This window comes from Pinus tabuliformis, chromosome 4_2, assembly GCF_031772625.1.
Source record: "Pinus tabuliformis cultivar Carrire ecotype Pingquan chromosome 4_2, CPIR1, whole genome shotgun sequence".
NCBI classification, from domain to species: domain Eukaryota; kingdom Viridiplantae; phylum Streptophyta; class Pinopsida; order Pinales; family Pinaceae; genus Pinus; species Pinus tabuliformis.
The window spans coordinates 648,497,340-648,518,790 of record NC_142304.1 but is presented as its reverse complement, the minus strand read 5'-3'; positions in this window follow the sequence as shown (position 1 = coordinate 648,518,790).

The following is a 21,451-nucleotide window of genomic DNA, read 5'->3' as shown; positions in this document are numbered from 1 at the left end:
ATCGATTTGAGATCCTCAGCCTCAAATTCAAGCAACTTGTCACAGCCCTCATGGAATTGAAGTTACTATCAATTGTCGTCGTCGGCAAGCATGCTTTTGCAGGGGGATTCATTTTTGCGTTAGCCCATGTCTACAGATTCACGAGAAAGGATAGAGGGTTTTTATATATGAGCGAGGTAGACGTGGATTTTGTCATTCCTCCCAGCAGCATATCCATCATCAGAAGCAAGGTTGATTCATGTTACTTGATGGAAATTCTGTTGGGTGAGCGAAAGTACTCTGCGCCCATGACCTTCAAAGCAGGTCTCGTGGACTTTGTTCATGATAATTCTGCTGAAACCCTAGACGTTGCCATTGATGCAGCGGTTTGTTGGCATTATGATTCTGGTATGGCTTTATGATACATATGTTGTACTTGATGGCAACCCACTCATCTCAGATAATAAATTATAGTGTAGAGAAAAGTTCACGCACTTATATGCAGAGAAAAGTTTATTTCATGTAGAGAAAAGTTCACGCACTTTTATGCAGAGAAAAGTTCATGCACTTTTATGTAGAGAAAAGTTTATTTCATGTAGAGAAAAAGTTCACGCACTTTCATGCAAGGAAAAGCGCGTATATGTTGGAGAACTTACCTTTGGTCCATGGTAGTTAGTCCTTGGTATTTGAACCTATGAGGAAAAGCGCGTATATGTTGGAGAACTTACCTTTGGTCCATGGTAGTTAGTCCTTGGTATTTGAACCTATGAGGAAAAGCGCGTATATGTTGGAGAGCTTACCTTTGGTCCATGGTAGTTAGTCTTTGGTATTTGAACCTATGGTTTTGGACCATGGTACTTCATCAAAAGTGTTGATCTCACGTACTTTCATGGTTGGTTCATGGTAGTAGTCCAACGTTTTTTTTTTTTTTGATCCTATGGTTTTGGCCCATGGTATTGTGAAAGGCCTAAGCCTATATAAAGCAATGGAGATCACTTGGCTAATTCATCCTTGCAATTGAATATCTTAAGATCTGAAATATTGGGTTACTGTTTTGAAAGTTTGATCTATGAAAGTGAAGTTGAAAGCGAATCTGTGAAGGGTGATCTCTCGAGCACTGCAGCTGCGGAAGTACGGAGGCGCCACAGAAGGCGCAGTGCGGAGGCGCCACAGAAGGCGCAGTGCGGAGATGCCACAGAAGGCGCAGTGCGGAGACGCCACAGAGGCGCCACAGAAGGCGCAGTGCGGAGGTGCCACAGAAGGCGCAGTGCGGAGGTGCCACAGAAGGCGCAGTGCGGAGACGCCACAGAGGCGCCACAGAAGGCGCAGTGCGGAGGCGCCACAGAAGGCGCAGTGTGGAGGCGCCACAGAAGGCGCAGTGCAGAGGCGCCACAGAAGGCGCAGTGTAGAGGCGCCACCGAAGGCGCAGTGCAGAGGCGCCACAGAAGGCGCAATGCGGAGGCGCCACAGAAGGCATAGTGCGGAGACGCCACAAAGGCGCTATAGAAGGCGCAGTGCGGAGGCGCCACAGAAGGCGCAGGTGCGGTGGTCGCGGCGCCACAGAAGGCACAGGTGCGGAGGTAGTACAGATATCCGCAGATCTATACCAGTGAAGTTGCGATCCCTGCTTAAAATTTGTTTTAACTGCCTTTGACTATTCTGCAGGGTTTTGGGTGCATAACTAATGTTTGGTTACTGGTATTGAGTTCAGATAACAACATGATTAATGACTTATCTTTATGTACTAGATATGGTTGATAACTCTCATAATATCATTGTATATGTATGGATCTGGTGATTGGGTGATTCAGAAGGTTGTTTGATTATGAGCTTCAATGTTGTTGTTGGGTCCAGTATGAAAATTGGATGAAAAGTGGCCTTTGAGATTATGTGTTGTGCTTCAGTGTATCCAGTCTGAAAATTGATGAAACGTGGTACCTGGAGGAGAGAAGATTGTAGGCCAGCGCCTATGTACTAGTATCTAAGCTAGTACAAAAGCTAAGGGAGATCTTTGGAGCATTGTAGCAGGTAGCAGCCTGCGTACTAATAAATGGATCGGCTAGTACAAGAGCAAAGGGGGTTGTAGCTCCCGTACTGGTATAAGACTGCACCAGTACAAATATTGTAAAAGGATTTTCTTATTAAGAAGAAGATTGAGATGACTTGCAGCAGGTGGTTTTTCTCCCGCATTGGGTTTCCATCTTATATCATGGTGTTCATGTGTGTGCCTTATGTGTGATGATCTATTCTCTATTACTGCATCTGTTATCTGATAATATGGTTGATAATGTTCTAATGCACTCATTGAAGATCAATTAACTTAATCATAAGAAGTTGTGGAAGTAGCATATATGAATCTGATTATGGAAATGAAAGAGTTTTATTAATGTGATAATACTGATTCACCCCCCCCCCCTCTCAGTTTATTTCCAACAATTGGTATCAAAGCAGGTTCTTTGATAGAAGCTTGATCGCTTGAAGGAGATCCGTGGAACAATGGGAAAGAAGCTTAAGAAGAAAGCACCTAAGAAAAAGAAGTCATCTCAGAAGAACTATGACAGTGGGAGAATCGATTGGGTATTAGGTATAAGAAGCTCTTCAGATTCAGAATTAGATTCAAAATCATTATCAGGTATGAATATATTATCCTCTGATGTTCCAGCTATCTTTCCTTTTGGAAGAGATGAAAGTGATAGCGAAACTACTGAATTTGCTCTTATGGGTGAACAAGAAAGATATCAAATAGAGGCATAATTTAAAAGGCTGACAGACAAAATTAGAAATCAACAAGATCTATTGAACAAAAGGGAATGTGATTTCAAAGAAGAAGCTACCAAACTAAAGTCCCAACTAGAAGAAGGAAACAAGGTAAGAAAGCTACTCAAGGACAAGGAAGACCAATGTCAAAAATTGCAGCATGAAGTGACATCATTAAGAAAAGAAGTCAACGAAAGAAGCACAACCATCAAGAAACTCAAAGATAGATCTAGCTACTATGAAAATCTTGAAGCTACAATCCTCTCACTAAAAGGAGATCTTGAAGAATCAAAGAAGCAGAATACAGATCTACTCCAAGCTATTGCAAAACAAGAAAACGAAGTCACCAGCTTAAAATCTCAACTAGAATGTTCCTTCCGAGTTCGTCAAATGCAGCAGGATCTGAATGAAGAACAAGAAAAGGAGATTCTCAAACTAAGGGAACAAATGGAAGAAGGAAGGAAAGCTGAAGAAGATTTGAAAAAGCAATCTCTTGAAAAGGAAGAACAGCTTCAGGTTGAGGTAAATATCTTGAAAGGTAAACTAGAAGAAAAGGATAAGCTTTTACGATTTCAAGATAGTTCTAAAGTCTTGGATGATATTCTTAGTAGTCAAAGGTCTCCTGCTATAAAGACTGGTCTTGGATTCCATGAATCTGTTGAAGGTGAATCTAGTTCACAAGGTGAGGCAAGGAACTCTAAAGAGAAATCTAAAGTGATCAACGAAGAAATGAAAGATCAATCTCATCATCAACCAAGAAAAGAGATTCCTCAAAGAAAATCCTTTACTCCTCCTATGAATAATGTTGAATGTTATGTATGTCATAATCTTGGACATGTTGCAGCTAGATGTAGAAGAAGAAGGGTTCAAGACCATTATGCAGAAAGATCATCACATTCAAGGTACTTTTATGGATATTGCTTTGCTTGCAATATGTTTGGTCACAAAGCTGCTGATTGTTACAGGAGGAATATGAAACATGTAAGATGTTATGCATGTAACAAGCTTGGACATATAGGTAAGGAATGCAGGAACAAAGTGTGGGCACCATATCAAAAGGAGAAAATGTCATCATCACGCTTGAAGATATGGAGGAAAAAGGAAGTACAGTTAGAAAAAGGCGGCACTGCACAACGTACAGACATACCAGAATCAGAGGGAGCTGAAAGTACAAAACTTCAGGGTCCTGAATCTCATATGCAAACTCCATAAAGGAAAGTTGCATATATACGCGAGTTAGTTACTGCACAGTCGCGTATATGATTGTTTGAAGAAAGGCAGTAGGGACAGATTCAAGAGAAGGATCAGTTTTGCTCTAGTTAATAATAATGATGTGTGGATATGATGCTTAGAAGTGTTTTGGTTCTAACTTGATATTGATGATGTCTTGATACTTCTTATTGATATGCATGATCAGACAGATGGCACAGGTTTAGAGGGAGCATATGGACTTAATGCATTATTGGCATTATGGTTAATAGTCCTTGGTGATGATACTTATATGGATAAATGATTCATCTTGCTATGGTTATGAGTTGTTCACATGGTTCTTGGATCAGATTTATGGTTGCTTCTCTAATGATGCTTGCATGGGAAGCACTTAGCTTGAATTCACATCTTCTTGATGTTGAGTCACTCATATGCTACTGTCGTCATATGCATAAAGATCATATATTACAGTTATGATTCCTTTCATTCTTGGCACAAATGGATGAGGATTGTTGGTTGGATACATGGACGATTATTCAAAGCTGCATTGTTGGAGACATGATGATAATGAGCTCTTATCTATATGATGATAGGATTGTTTCATACATATGTTGATTAATGCAGATATTCCCAATTGATGATACTTGATTCATGTAGATCTGGATGGCTATGATGTTTCTCACATAGAATGTGAAATTCTGTTGATGCAAACATACCTTGATGATTCATGCACTAATACAAGTTGCTGGTCTAGTTGCTGTTGACAGATACTATGGAGCAGATCATAAAGTGTTGTTGCTGATGTTCATCTTATTTAGGTGATGTCATATCAAGACTCATGATGTAATAGTGTCATCTCTTCAGGTCATGTAACGACCTATGTTGGTTTCCCCACTATGCCTGGGATGAAGATGTAATGTATTTGGTTTTCATTTTTCTGATATATCCCCACTGGTTGGGTGATGGATGTATGTATTGAATCTTTTAGGAAGGTCATTTGTGATGTAGAACATCCTTTTGCAGACCTTGCTTACAGTCAGGGGGAGCTTGAGCATGAACAACACTATATAGCAGAGCAGACATTTCAGCTTGTTCTCAGAAAGAGCATGATTAGATTGGTGCACCATGACATATACAAAGGGGGAGCTCATTCAGAGATTTCAACAGGTACTCAAGGGGAGCTTATAATGCATTGTTGGCATTATGGAGGACGTACAGAAGGAGATCTTGGATGCTGGTCTGATTATTGCTGCAATATATCTCTTTCATGGTCATTTATGGTGTTTGGTGGATTATGTTTCTTCTTTACAGATCTGGTTCATATTCAGGGGGAGCATGCTCTTAGGGGGAGCATAACCCTTTGCCCTTGATGTCAAAGGGGGAGAATGAGCTGAAGATTTTGAGGTTGCCATCAAGTCCAAAGGGGGAGATTGTTGGCATTATGATTCTGGTATGGCTTTATGATACATATGTTGTACTTGATGGCAACCCACTCATCTCAGATAATAAATTATAGTGTAGAGAAAAGTTCACGCACTTATATGCAGAGAAAAGTTTATTTCATGTAGAGAAAAGTTCGCGCACTTTTATGCAGAGAAAAGTTTATTTCATGTAGAGAAAAGTTCACGCACTTTTATGTAGAGAAAAGTCTATTTCATGTAGAGAAAAATTTCACGCACTTTCATGCAAGGAAAAGCACGTATAAGTTGGAGAACTTACCTTTGGTCCATGGTAGTTAGTCCTTGGTATTTGAACCTATGAGGAAAAGCGCGTATATGTTCGAGAACTTACCTTTGGTCCATGGTAGTTAGTCCTTGGTATTTGAACCTATGAGGAAAAGCGCGTATATGTTGGAGAACTTACCTTTGGTCCATGGTAGTTAGTCCTTGGTATTTGAACCTATGAGGAAAAGCGCGTATATGTTGGAGAACTTACCTTTGGTCCATGGTAGTTAGTCCTTGGTATTTGAACCTATGGTTTTGGACCATGGTACTTCGTCAAAAGTGTTGATCTCACGTACTTTCATGGTTGGTTCATGGTATTAGTCCAACGTTTTTTTTTTTTTTGATCCTATGGTTTTGGCCCGTGGTATTGTGAAAGGCCTAAGTCTATATAAATCAATGGAGATCACTTGGCTAATTCATCCTTGCAATTGAATATCTTAAGATCTGAAATATTGGGTTATTGTCTTGAAAGTTTGATCTATGAAAGTGAAGTTGAAAGCGAATCTGTGAAGGGTGATCTCTCGAGCGCTGCAGCTGCGGAAGTACGGAGGCGCCATAGAAGGCGCAGTGCGGAGGCACCACAGAAGGCGCAGTGCGGAGACGCCACAGAGGCGCCACAGAAGGCGCAGTGCGGAGGCGCCACAGAAGGCGCAGTGCGGAGGCGCCACAGAAGGCGCAGTGTGGAGGTGCCACAGAAGGCACAGTGCGGAGACGCCACAGAGGCGCCACAGAAGGCGCAGTGCGGAGGCGCCACAGAAGGCGCAGTGCGGAGGCGCCACAGAAGGCGCAGTGCGGAGGCGCCACAGAAGGCACAGTGCGGAGGCACCACAGAAGGCGCAGTGCGGAGGCACCACAGAAGGCACAGTGCGGAGACGCCACAGATGGCGCAGTGCAGAGGCGCCACAGAAGGCGCAGTGCGGAGACGCCACAGAGGCGCCATAGAAGGCACAGTGCGGAGGCGCCACAGAAGGCGCAGTGCGAAGGCGCCACAGAAGGTGCAGTGCGGAGGTGCCACAGAAGGCGCAGTGCGGAGACGCCACAGAGGCGCTATAGGAGGCGCAGTGCGGAGGCGCCACAGAAGGCGCAGGTGCGGTGGTTGCGGCGCCACAGAAGGTGTAGGTGCGGAGGTAGTACAGATATCCGCAGATCTATACCAGTGAAGTTGTGATCCCTGCTTAAAATTTGTTTTAACTGCCTTTCACTATTCTGCAGGGTTTTAGGTGCATAACTGATGTTTGGTTACTGGTATTGAGTTCAGATAACAGCATGATTAATGACTTATCTTTATGTACTAGATCTGGTTGATAACTCTCATAATATCATTGTATATGTATGGATCTGGTGATTGGGTGATTCAGAAGGTTGTTTGATTATGAGCTTCAATGTTGTTGTTGGGTCCAGTATGAAAATTGGATGAAAAGTGGCCTTTGAGATTATGTGTTGTGCTTCAGTGTATCCAGTCTGAAAATTGATGAAATGTGGTACCTGGAGGAGAGAAGATTGTAGGCTAGCGCCTATGTACTAGTATCTAAGCTAGTGCAAAAGCTAAGGGAGATCTTTGGAGCATTGTAGCAGGTAGCAGCCTCGTACTAGTAAATGGATCGGCTAGTACAAGAGCAAAGGGGGTTGTAGCTCCCGTACTGGTATAAGACTGCACCAGTACAAATATTGTAAAAGGATTTTCTTATTAAGAAGAAGATTGAGATGACTTGTAGCAGGTGGTTTTTCTCCCGCATTGGGTTTCCACCTTATATCATGGTGTTCATGTGTGTGCCTTATGTGTGATGATCTATTCTCTATTACTGCATCTGTTATCTGATAATATGGTTGATAATGTTCTAATGCACTCATTGAAGATCAATTAACTTAATCATAAGAAGTTGTGGAAGTAGCATATATGAATCTGATTATGGAAATGAAAGAGTTTTATTAATGTGATAATACTGATTCACCCCCCCCTCTCAGTATTATTTCCAACACGGTTAAGATGGGTTAGAAAAAATGGAATAAAGAGGTTTACCTACAACTCAAGCTCTCTCTTTTCTTCAAACCTATGGAGAAACTACGACTAGTTGCCAAAGAGGGTTCAGATTCGTGCAACTTGTCACAACCCTCATGGAATTGAAGTTACCCTCAATTTTTGTCGTCTACGAGCATGCTTCTGTAGGGAGATTTATTTTCACATTAGCCCATGACTACTGATTCATGAGAAAGGACAGGACGTTTCTCTATATGGGCAAGGTAGACGTGGGTTTCGTCATTCCTCCTAGTGGCATGTCCATCATCAGGAGCAAGGTTCATTCCCATTACTTGATGGAAATTGTGTTGGGCAGACGCATCTACTCTGCTCCCATGGCCTTCAAAGTGGGTCTGGTGGACTCTGTTCACAATAATTCTACCAAAACCCCAGAGGACACCATTGATGCAGCTGTTAAGATGGGTCAGAAAAATGGAATAAAGAGGTTTACCTACAACTCAGGCTCTCTCTTTTCTCTGAATCTATGGAGAAACTCTAAATGGTTGCCAAAGAGGGTTCTACACTGCTTTCCCGCCTTTGATTTCTATATCTTTAAACATTTTTTTAACTTTGTGAACCCCATGCATCAATTATTTGAGTACTCAAATATATGAATATTATGCATAATCTTTGCATACACAGAACCTAGTGCATTCTACAGAGTTCTTGTAGCCCCATTTTTATAAGCTTCCTCAACTCGCAATAAGGTATTCTTGGTAAAACACATTTAGATTCATACAAATTGTATAACAGTTATTTAATTGAAGTCTTTGGTCTCCCTATTTTTGCATGGATTATAAGCATTATTTTGATCACACATTGTTCTCTCAACCTGGTATTCTGAAGCTAAAAAGCTGCACTTATTGATCATTGGATGATATTTTCTATTTTTAAATCAAAATTTCATTTTTATTTGATCATGTTGACATGTCCTTCGTGAACGCTGAATTGGGACGAGGTAGCGAGAGATAATTTCCAGGGTGTTGGTTTGTCTTTACATGTGATATGGTCGTCCTTACATTTCCAAGACAAACTTTGTCTTCATTTCATGTTATATATGGTCTTGATCTTAAGGCATTTTTCTCCCTGTAATTCCTCTTGCCAGGAATTTTCACACACTTTTTTGAATCTTTATATGATCAACATAAGTATACAACAAGAAAAGTTCAATGGGATTTGGTATGTTTCCATCATTGAGATATATAGGATGTGAAAACACAAGCTTTGCATGTCTGTTTGTGCAACTGGGTTTATCCTTGGTTTAGAGATGCAGTAATAAAAGCTTACCTGGTTTTGATATGGATCCATTTTCGGTTTATACAGAATTTGAGGTCATTGGATTTTTTATATTAGCGATCAAAGGATTTCTTGCATGTGCAATAATTATGGAAGGATATAATATGAGAAATTTCATGACACAAAATCAATGTAACGTCTTGTTTTCAGTTTTATTAAATTGAATTAATTTTAAAATGGAAATCCATTTGTTTCCACCAACAAATGCATATTGTTTGTTGTGAGATTGTGAAAACAAACCAATTTCTCTCTTTAGCCTAGATGATCTCAGTGATACTCCATTCATGAAATCCAAATGACACTCTGCTTGGTTATTAATGTCTATTGCAAATGTGTTGTTGTTGAGGATGGAATTTGAGACTTGCATTTAGATAATTCTCCCCTTTCCCTAGTTGATAATCGGTTGTCACAATAGACACTGCCATCTGTAAATTTTGACTCTCTGCCAAACTAATCAGTGCACAATATTACAATTCTAGAGCGCAATTCAAAAATTGTGAAAATAGACTTAAGCTCATGCTTTTCGAGATGCTTGAATGAACACTTGAAGAAAATTTAGAATCACAACATTACTAATGTGACAATTGTATATGACATCTATTACAGCGAAGGAAGGCTAAAGGTCTAAATGGACAAATTGTATATGACATCTATCCACTAAGCTAGATGTCTAACAGGACAAATTGTGTTGGGAATTACTGTTGGTGGGTCTGGGACCTTATGTGATTGATTGCTTCACTATTGCATTGTTTTTTACTCTTATCAAGTTATCAATGTACCTTCTATGTGATTTATGAATTAATTAGGTTTTAAACTAGATTATTTAAAAACCCTTTAAAAATTCAGAAAATTAAAATAGACAACAATTCAAACTTATCCAATCTTGAACTATAAATTTAATCTCTATACACCCAACTTCCAGGGATAATATCATGTATACCATGTTGCATAATGCCAAAGGTAGAATTACATCCAGGAAGGATTTGGATATTGTATTTTTCCAAAGGAGGAATTAGTGTACCCCAATTCCCTCTAAGATCTTAGATGTTAAGACAACAGAGTATTGGGATTCAATAAATGCATATAAAAGCTTTAAGGAACTACAATTTATTCATGCCTTTGAAATCAATTTTTGTTTCACCTATCATTCATAACCCTACACAGTCAACAAAGAAAAGATGCATGGCCTAATATTTTAAGAAATCATGCTTGAAACTTTTTGTGTGGGAAACATTCTTTTTTGTTTTTTGTTTACCATTGATATGCAACTTAAAGTTGGCGCCAAATGAAATTCGACTAGATTTGGAGGCTGTATTTGACCAATTCTGTGCATTTTGACAGTTGAAAAACTTCTCAAATGTGAAAATTGGATTATTGATAATGATGATAGGAAAGAAGAAAAGGCTATATGGTAGCTGAATCATTTTATGGAGCGTGCAAAGAATTCATCATCGATTGATTGGCCATATCCGTTTGTGGAGGGAAAATTATTTGTTCTTACATTAAGTGTTGGTTTGAAAGGTTATCATGTGAATGTGGATGAGAGGCATGTGACCTCTTTTCCTTATCCAATAGTGAGTTGAAGAACCCTTTAGAGTACAATATTTGCTTCCATATCATCTCCACGTTCTTGTCCATGATAAGCCAGTGTTGCACAATAATTTTTTTTTCAGTTTCAAGAAAATTTATGTCATTAGTATAAATTAATGTATGCACTAAATTTATATGTGATTGGACCATCGATTTGTGCTTGATGATGCCACTGAATTCTCTGTAAATGGTGACATTGATGTGCATACAGTTGTTGTTGCTTCCTTTCCTGTCTCACATCCAAGCTTTTCACCTCAAAGACTTCTAGACATGTCAGAAAAATGGAGAGCTCCACCTTTTCTAGAAGGCCTTGTTGATCTTTTCATTGGGATACTCTCCACAGACAACCACTTTACAGATGGGATGGCTGTCAGAGAAACATGTATGTAGTCTAAACTTGTTAGATCATCGAATGTTGTGGCCCGTTTTTTTGTTTCCTTGGTAGGTTATTGTACATTTCTTTCTGCTAGATTTTTTTCGAAAAGAGTTAATAGAGTGATGGAATGATGAAATTAATTGCCATTTAACCGTCTTTGTTGAAATTCACTACATATCAATATTATTAAGAGGAAATAGTATGGCATAGGGGCATATCATTTATCATCGAAGAAGATAATTGTCTTAAGATGATGCATAAGACATAAGACGAAGAGAAAACACAAAATATCCAAGTTTAATAGTAGCAAATGGGGAACCTTACTCACAAGAACCTTTGTAAATGAAGGAAAGATAGGTATATAGAGGATTTTATAGAATACCAAAGAAAGGTTTTCAAATGGGCATCTCCTTGAAGGAACCTGCCAACTCCCAAGATGTCGATGATAACAAATGAAGCTTTGATCATATCTTTCTTTCTTTAATACTGGAATGCTTCGTGACGCTTCTTTGTTCTGTTTTTTTTTATGTTGTTACAATGTAGTTTCTCATCTATTATTTCCAACTGAGGGGATGTTTCCATTATTGGCTTACAGAATGTTGCTAGCCACTATGACAAGAGGCTCCCATTTGTGGAACATGTCATCCTGTGTTTGAACCTGGGTGATGGTACTACTGCTCCACTTTTCTACCAGACCACGGCCCAGTGGACAAAATTTGTGTCACTTACGCAATCATATTATTCATAATTAACTAAGGTCACACTCTTAACCAAGTTAAAGTTAGCTCTGAGTAAGCCCTCAAACAACCTTTACACCCAACCATAGTATGATCTACGACAGGAATGGATGGGAACAAAAGTAATTGAGGAGTGGGACCGCTAAACCTCTTCACTTCTCACGATTTGAACTTCAAGCATGGATGATCTGATGGTGATATCATGTTGGCCCTTGCATCCTTTATCCTCATTTTCATATTAAGCTGGTCCATTCTAACTGCAATACCAACATGGCACATATCACTTATATAATCATGTGATGTGATCTACGCTAAGTTCCTAACTAAACACATGGAATTGATCAAATAGTTAAATTATATATATTTGAAACCTCCTTTCCTTATCGAACAATGAGTTGAAGAACCCCTTAGAGTACACATATTTGATATTATATCATCTCCACGTTCTTTTCCATGACAAGCCAATGTTGCACAACAATGTTTTTTAGATTCAAGAAAATTTATGGCATTAGTATAAATTAATGTATGCATTAAATTTATATGTGGTTGGACAAGGGATTTGTGCTTGAAGATGCCATTGAATTCTCTGTGAATGGTTACATTGATTTGCATGCAGTTGTTGATGATTCCTTGCCTGTCTCACATATAAGCCTTTCACCTCAAAGACTTCTAGACATGTCAGAAAATGGAGAGCTCCACCTCTTCCAGAAGGCCCTGTGGATATTTTCATTGGGCTACTCTCTGCAGGCAACCACTTTGCAAACCAGATGGATGTCAGAAAAACATGGATGCAGCATAAACTTGTTAGATCATCGAATGGTGTGGTCTGTTTTTTTGTTTCCTTGGTAAGTTACTATACATTTCTTTCTATTAGATTGTTTTCGAAAAGAGTTAATAGAGTGATGGAATGATGAATTTAATTGTCATTTAACTGTCTCTATTGAAATTCACTGCATATCAATATTATTAAGAGGATATAGTATGACATAGGGGAATATCATTTATCATCAAAGAATATAATTGTCTTAAGATGATGCATAAGACACAATACCAAGAGAAAACACAGAATATCCAACTAAGTTTAATAGTAGCAAATGGGGAACCTTACTCACAAGAACCTTTATAAATAAAGGAAAGATAGGTATAGAGAGGATTTCATAGAATTCCAAAGAGATAATTTCGAACGAGCATCTCCTTGAAGGAACATTCCAACTCCCAAGATTTCGATGATAACAAATGAAGCTTTGATCATATATTTCTTTCATTAATACTCGAATGCCTCCTTTCACTTCTTTGTTCTGTTTTTTTACGTGGTTACAATGCAGTCTCTCCTTTATTATTTCCAACTAAGGAGAGGTTACCATTATTGGCTTACAGAATTTTGCTAGCCACTATGACAAGAGGCTCCTATTTGAGGAATCTGTCAACCCGTGTTTGAACCTGGGTCATGGTACCACTGCTCCAAGTTTATGCCAGACCACAACCAGGTCGACAAAATTTGTGTCACTTACACAAGAATATTATTCATAACTAGCTAAAGACACACTCTTAGCCAAGTTAGAGTCGACTATGAGCAAGCCCTCAAACAACCTTTACACCCAACCATGTTATGATCTACGATAGGAATGGATGGGAACAAAAGTAATTTAAGGAGTGGAACCACTAAACCTCTTTGCTTCTCATGATTTGAACTTCAAGCATGGATGATTGGATGGTGATCTCATGTTGGCCCTTACATCCTTTATACTCATTTTCATATAAATCTAGTCCATTCTAACTGCAATACCAACATCGCACATATAATTTATATAATAATGCATGGTGACTGAATCGTTTGATGTGGCGTGCAAAGAAGTCATCATCAATTGATTGGCCATATCCATTTGTGGAGGGAAAATTATGTGTTCTTACATTAAGTGCAGGTTTGGAAGGTTATCATGTGAATGTGGACGGGAGGCATGTGACCTCTTTTCCTTTTTGAACAGTGAGTTGAAGAACCCTTTAGAGTACAATATTTGCTTCTATATCATCTCCACATTCTTGTCCATGTTAAGCCAGTGTTGCACAATGACTTTTTTTTTTTTTTTTTTCAGATTCAAGAAACTTTATGGAATTAGTATAAATAATGTATGCACTAAATTTATATGTGGTTGGACCAGGGATTTGTGCTTGAATATTCCATTAGCTTCTCTGTAAATGGTGGCAGTGATGTGCATACAATTTTTGCTGCTTCCTAGCCTTTCTCACATCCAAGCTTTTCACCTCAAAGGCTTCTAGACATGTCAGGAAAATGGAGAGATCCACCTTTGCTAGAAGACCCCGTGGATCTTTTCATTAGGATACTCTCTGCAGGAAACCACTTTGTAGATCAGATGGCTATGAGAAAAAAATGGATGCAGTCTAAACTTGTTAGATCATCGAATGTTGTGGCTCATTTTTTTGTTGCCTTGGTAAGTTACTGTACATTTCTTTCTGTTAGATTTTTTTTTTAAAGAGTTAATAACGTGATGGAACGATGAAATTAATCGTCATTTAAGTGTCTCTATTGAAATTCACTCCATATCAATATTATTAAGAGGAAATACTATGACATAGGGGCATATTATTTATCATCAAAGAAGATAATTGTCTTAAGGTGATGCATAAGACACAAGACCAAGAGAAAACATAAAATATCCAACTAAGTTTAATAGTAGAAAATGAGGAACCTTACTCACAAGAACCTTTGCAAATGAAGGAAAGATGGGTATAGAGAGAATTTCATAGATTACCAAAGAGAGATTTTCGAACAGGCATCTCCTTGAAGGAACCTACCAACTCCCAAGATGTCGATGATAAAAAATGAAGCTTTGAGAATATCTTTGTTTCTTCAATACTAAAATGCTTCCTGTCACTTCTTTGTTCTATTTTTTATGTGGTTACAATGCAGTATCTACTCTATTATTTCCAATTAAGGGGAGATTTCCATTATTGGCTTACATAATTTTGCTAGCCACTATGACAATAGGCTCCTATTTGTGGAAAATGTTAGCCTATGTTTGAACCTGGGTCATGGTACCACTGCTCCAAGTTTCTACCAGACCACAACCCAGTGGAAAAAATTTGTGTCACTTATGCAAGAATATTATTCATAATTAACTAAAGACACACTCTTAACCAAGTTAAATTCAGCTCTGAGCAAGCCCTCAAAGAACCTTTTCACCCAACCATGTTATGATCTATCATGTTGGCCCTTGCATCCTTTACACTCATTTTCATATTAACCTGGTCCATTCTAACTGCAATAATAACATGGCACATATCACTTATATAATCATGTGATGTGACCTATGCTAATTTTCTAAATAAACACATGGAATTGATCAAATAGTTAAATTCTATATATTTGTTGTATAGTGAGTAATGGGGTCATAATAGGAAAACCCTTTTTGTTTTCTTGTTGAAAACTACCTTTACCAAACTTGGTAGGAATTGTGATCGTATTGTATTTATAATTAACACTAAATTTAATCCACCATTACAAAATGAAAGGAAGGAAATAAACATACAATTAAAGAAGGAAGTGGATTTTATGGTGATATGGTAATTGTGTCATTCATGGACAATTATGAGCTTGTAGTTTTGAAGACTATTGCAATATGTGGATATGTTTTAAGTGATTTTCCTAGTTGTGGTGACTTTTTTATTTTTGTATTGTTTCACATTACTTATCTTTTCAAATGCATGGCTATAGTTAGAGCTATAAAAATAAGTTATGAATTCCCTTCGTTTTAAGTCTGTCAATTGAGATTTCCAACTGGATGTAGGTTCAAAGGTTATCTACTAAATATGTTATGAAATGTGATGATGATAATTTTGTAAGAATTGATGTTGTACTGGAGGAATTTAATAGATTATCTCACAAAAAACCTCTATACATTGGCAACTTGAATTACTTTCACAAACCCCTCAGAGTAGGTAAATGGGTTGTCGCATATGAGGTATTGAATTGTTTTGAAATTATCCTATGTTTGGTAATCAATTAATTTTTTATGATTGGGATGTTTCTCGAGTAGTTACAAATAAAATGTTTTGTTTGGAAAATTGTAGGCATATGTCTGTGCTTCATAGAATTTATATATTAGTATTTTAGGGTTAGATGATTGTTTTAGCACATTTAGAGTCAAGCAAATTGTATAGCATCTATTTAACTGAAGTCTTCGGCTTCCCTATTTTTGCATGGCTTATAAGCATTATCTTGATCACACATTTTTCTCTCAACATGGTATTCTGAAATTAAAAGGTTGCAGTTCTTGATCATTGGATGATATTTTATGTTATTAATAAAAAGTTCCTTTTTATTTGATCATGTTGACATGTCCTGAGTGAATGCTGAAGTGGGACAAGGTAGCGAGAGAGAATTGTCAAGGTGTTTGTTTGTCTTTACACGTGATATGGTCGTCCTTACATTTCCAAGACAACCTTTGCCTTCATTTCATGTTATATATGGTCTTGATCTTAAGGCATTTTTCACCCTGTAATTCCTCATGAAAGGAATTTTCACACACATATTTGCATGTTTATATGCTCAACATAAGTATACAACAAGAAACGTTCAGTGGGATTTGGTATGTTTCTGTCATTGAGTTATATAAGATGTGAGACCACAAAGTTTGCATGTCCGTTTATGCAACTGGTTTTACCCTTGGTTTAGGGATGCAGTAATAAAAGCTTACCTAGTTTTGATATGGATCTATTTTCGGTTTATATAGAATTTGAGGTCACTAGATTTTGCATATTGGTGATCAAAGGAGTTCTTGCATGTGCAATAATTATGGAAGGATATATTATGAGAAATTTCATGACACAAAAATCAATGTAAAGTATTGCTTTCAGTTTTAGTAAATTAGTGTAATTTTAAAACGACAATCAATTTGTTTCCAACAACCAACGTATATTGACTGGAGGGTTATTGTAGCAGGCAATATCAATGTCTCCACTTCAAATATGTCAATGTTAGTATTTACCTACTTAGAATATTTGTACGTGAAATGATTAGGTCAAATGTCCAAATCTTTCAGTATTCTCTAGAAGGTTATGGCATTGCCGAATAGAATTGGTGTCATTTTTATATTAAATTTTACCTAAGTTAGACTGAGTAGGAGGTGCTTGTTAGTATTTATAAATTACAATCTTATTTTAGCTAATTTGCATGAGATTTTTTTCAAAAATAGATGGTAATATAGTTGAAAAATTAATGATACTGGGCACTTTCCTAAAGATCCTAGCTTGATCTTTTGGTTGAGAATTAATATCCATGTGTATTGAGTTTGACTTCATTGTGTTTTTAATTTAAGGAGTGGAAAATATAGGATGTTAATGTGCTTTCCTCATGGAAGGTATTATCTATCTATATAAATGGCTTCAATTCTTGATGTTCTTTTTTATGACTAGAATATCTCCACGGTACAAAGACTACATTGTTGAGCATCTTACCTTCCCTCCAAGAATAAGGAAATATTAATGAATAACTCACAATATTTTGTTATGCATCAATAAAATGTCACAATCTCGTGGAAAACCCCCAGTGGAATTGATCCACTCAAATTGTTTTTTGTTGAAATGAATTGAATCATCAATAACGTAACCACAAGTTTAATATAACAAGGTATAAAATGAATATTCCTATACGTAGGTAAAATTTATCCCAAATAAAAATGTGATACTTACAAGTTACGACTATTAACAAGCTCCTTCAACTCGACAGGAAATTCTCCACCGGTGGTATTATTGGACAAATTGAATAAGTAGAGACTCATAAAATTACTCAAAGATGGAGGAATACTTATAGATAAATCATTTGAATTCATGTCCCTACCAAAATCAACAACAATTCACGATGTCACAAAGTGTACTTGTTCATAAAAACAAGGGTTTTTTTGGGAGTATTTTCTTACATAGTAACCAGTCTCTGCAGTTTACCCAACTCCTTCAGAATGTGCCCAAAAAACCTACATCCTGTCAATATTCTAAGACGAGATAAAAATTAGTTGATTGTAAAGTATTCAAAAAAAATACCAACAATTGAATTACAGGGTTCAAAATGCTTACAACGTGCGAAGTTATTGCAAATCTCCCAATGTACTTGGAATCAGTCTTGTCAGGCCTGGATTATATGACAAATCCTTGCAATGATGACTTTGTTCAGTCAATATACTTATTATACCCTCTTATTTACCATGAAAACCCAAGAGGTTTTTGTTAATATTATTCTAATTGCATCTAAAGAAGGAAGATGCTCTGTATAGAGGGTAGCACTGGAAGATCCATCCCCACTACATTGTGTGTTCAAATGTTGGATAAAATTTACATGGTCCATTAACTGCACTAAAAAGAAATATTATTTCACCCAAGTAACAAATCTATGATATAAATATGGGGGAGTTCATACAAATGAACTCTACTTCGCAACCGCAATATTCATTGGAAAAATGGATTTGGATGGTATCAACTCTATGGTACCCTTGCAATTACTTCATCAATCAACTTATAGAAAGCCACCCAATTTCAATAGGCAGTTTTCCATTGAGATTCATTAAAGATAGAGTCCTGTAAAATTTTATCCATGGAAAGATGCAATCATAAGGAACTCCCAACATTTTCTATAGAGCTCAAGCAATTTCCATGAACGACATGGATATTCATTTAGAAGACAAGATGTTGTCATGATTTGAAACCAAGAAGCACAAAATACTTACAAATAAGTTATTCGGTTACCGATGCAAGAAACACCATCCCATTTTAAACCACATGTATCTTAACCTTTCCATGTCGACAATGTATTTCCCAATTGTTGTTGTATTGACAACAGTGTATCCACTTAACACATTGAAATGCATAATTTCCCACTTACATACACATTAACACTGTTAAAAATTTTCATAAATAAATGTACTTATTAGGTGCTCATTGACCAATATCGATAGAGCTCACCATCGTTGGTGTGTGTAAATCATGTAGTAAACACAAAGGCATGGCACAAAGGAGAAAAAAAGATGCAGAGAAATGAGACATGGCTGACGTAGATACCAGTGAAACAAAAATGGGAAATATAAACATATCAGATATCATCTATATGTTTTGAGCTTTATGTCATGTGAAATTATGTTGGGGTTAATTTCCACATCTTTCCAATCAACATCAATTCCCATTATATGGGAAATATGATGGTGGGATGGTATGTCATGATGATGGCTCCCTCTCAGTATAGTTGATTGTTGTAAAGTCTTGAATAGACTCCTTAATGGTAGACACTGGAGTTTTGCTCACTACAAGTTTAGTGACTATTAGAAAGAACACTTTATGATGCAAGTGTGTAGGTGTCTAGATTATTTTCTTTGACAAAAGGTTCAATATGGTTTAAGAGGTAATCTTAGATGCCATCTAACTGTTAGGAATGAGTTGCATCACCCAAAAAAAACAATTGTTATTAACTTCATAGTTATAATCATGGATACATTACTGGGGTTGAATTATTTATTTGCACATTAAGTAAAGAATGTATCTTCATTAGGGGAATTTTGAGGTCTAAAATGGACCTCCTAAGAAAAATGTAGAATAAAAGTAAACTTTATAAGAACCAATAGGATTAAAGATGACGATGTCAACCATGGGGGATGATTCACCAATTTTGGAGTAAAAAAGTAAAAATAATAAAAAATAATAAAATAATAAAACTACTTTTTCAACTCGTATTTTCAATTTATCTCTCTAAGGATTACCCAAATTTTGAGCGATAGTACTCATTGGATGAAAAATTTAATTCCTCATCCAAGGAGTACCCATGCTGCATACTTTCGATGGACCCTACTACACGAAAAATAAGAAATACATGAAAAATGTGACTGCAATCACGTTTTTTTTTTCATGTATTTCTCATTTTTTGTGTAGCAGGGTCCATCAGAAGTATGCAACCTGGGTACTCCTTGGATGAGGAATCAAATTTTGCATCCAGTGAGTATTTTGCTTGAAATTTGAGTAAACCCATAGGGAGATAATTTGAAAATACTAGTTGAAAAAATAGTTTTTGTTATTTTCTCTCTAAAATTTCATGATGTAATCTAATCTTATTTTATTATTTGCACTGTTATTTATAATCTCCTTAGGAGGCCCATTTTAGACCTCAAAAATCCCCTAATGGCTCACTTTAAATTTCAATATAGCCTCCATTCGACCAACTCTATTTTTAACTAGTTCTCCCTAATTATCTATACCCAAACTTTATTCCTAGATTCCAAGAATAAAGAGTTTACATAGTGGATATTGTTTTTCCTTTGAAAATCCCCTAGCCATGATCGTATGTTTGCCTGCGTGGATTCCCTCAACCAGATCTAAATCAACCCGAGAGGAATAAACATTTATAGATTTATATATACATATGAATAGGAGGTAGATTGGTTCTAAATTTTCTCTAGTGATTTCTAGCATACTAAATTTTGCATCATTGTGTAGGCTCAATATAGTATCATTCAAGGCCAATATACATTGACCTTAAAAAAAAGTACCCACATGCTTCCCATGTAAAGTATTAATGTATTAACATGAGGCTTAGGCATCACTGGTGAAGCTACCAACAACATGGAGATGACACCTTGAATGAATATATGATTAATGAGCTACCACCTAGCTTTCATGATGAGGATTCATCTTTAATTTTTAGGTATGTTTTCCTTCTATAAAAAAAATTGGAATGGAGGCATGAAATTCTCAATTTAAACTATAAACTTAGTTGTGCTAAATGTCAAGCAAGAAAACCTAATGGCAATGCCACTGCTAAGATAGTAATAACATAGGTTATTGGAGAAACATTTTTTTGATACTACACAAATTAAAACAACAAAAGAAGAGGATAAAAAATTTCATGAATCAACACTCTTAGTATAAAGTTTTCAAACATAATGTGAATGAATTTGTCCTTTGCTTTCACAATTATGAGGAACCAATTGTGCCATGTATCATTGACTTCTTAAATGATATTCTCACGAACAAGGATTATGATGCCAATATCATCACGATCAAATAACAATTATAATAGGGAATTTCACAATTGTGAGGAACCAATTGTGCCACTTATCATTTACTTCTTAAATGATATTCTCACAAACAAGTATTATGATACCAATATCATCATGGTCAAACAACAATTAGAATGGGAAATTTCATAAGTGGCGAGAAAGATTCAAGATTTATATGACATCATCACATGGTAAGAACAATACAATTTTATCCTAACCATTGTACACTCCTTTCTACAAAGAGAAATATATTTGTTTTCCACGAACATTTATTAAACCAAATTTATGAAATGCATTTGAAGACATTGAGTCACTATGGAAAGAGAATGATGGGCACCGAGTCGAGGCTACGGAAATGATTGAGTTAGATAAAATGCAATGGTCCAAAGAGAAAACTAATAATACCATTCTCTTATAGTTTGGACATTTTACACGAGTGAAATAAGGATAAGAAGCAACAAGTAACTAAATTAACAAAATCATATAACAAATGAGGAGGAAGTTTATTAATGTTACCCTTACTACTAAAATCTTTCTATTAAGCTTTCCTCATAAAATTGGACCAATTTCTAATGAACAAAAACTATTATCCATTGCATTGTGAATTAAAGTGATATGAGGTTACTTTGTTATGAAATGTTGATTTAAATCATTTATAAAGGTTCCAAAATCTTAATGAAGAACATTTTCATAAATCCTTTAGAGTGAAGTGT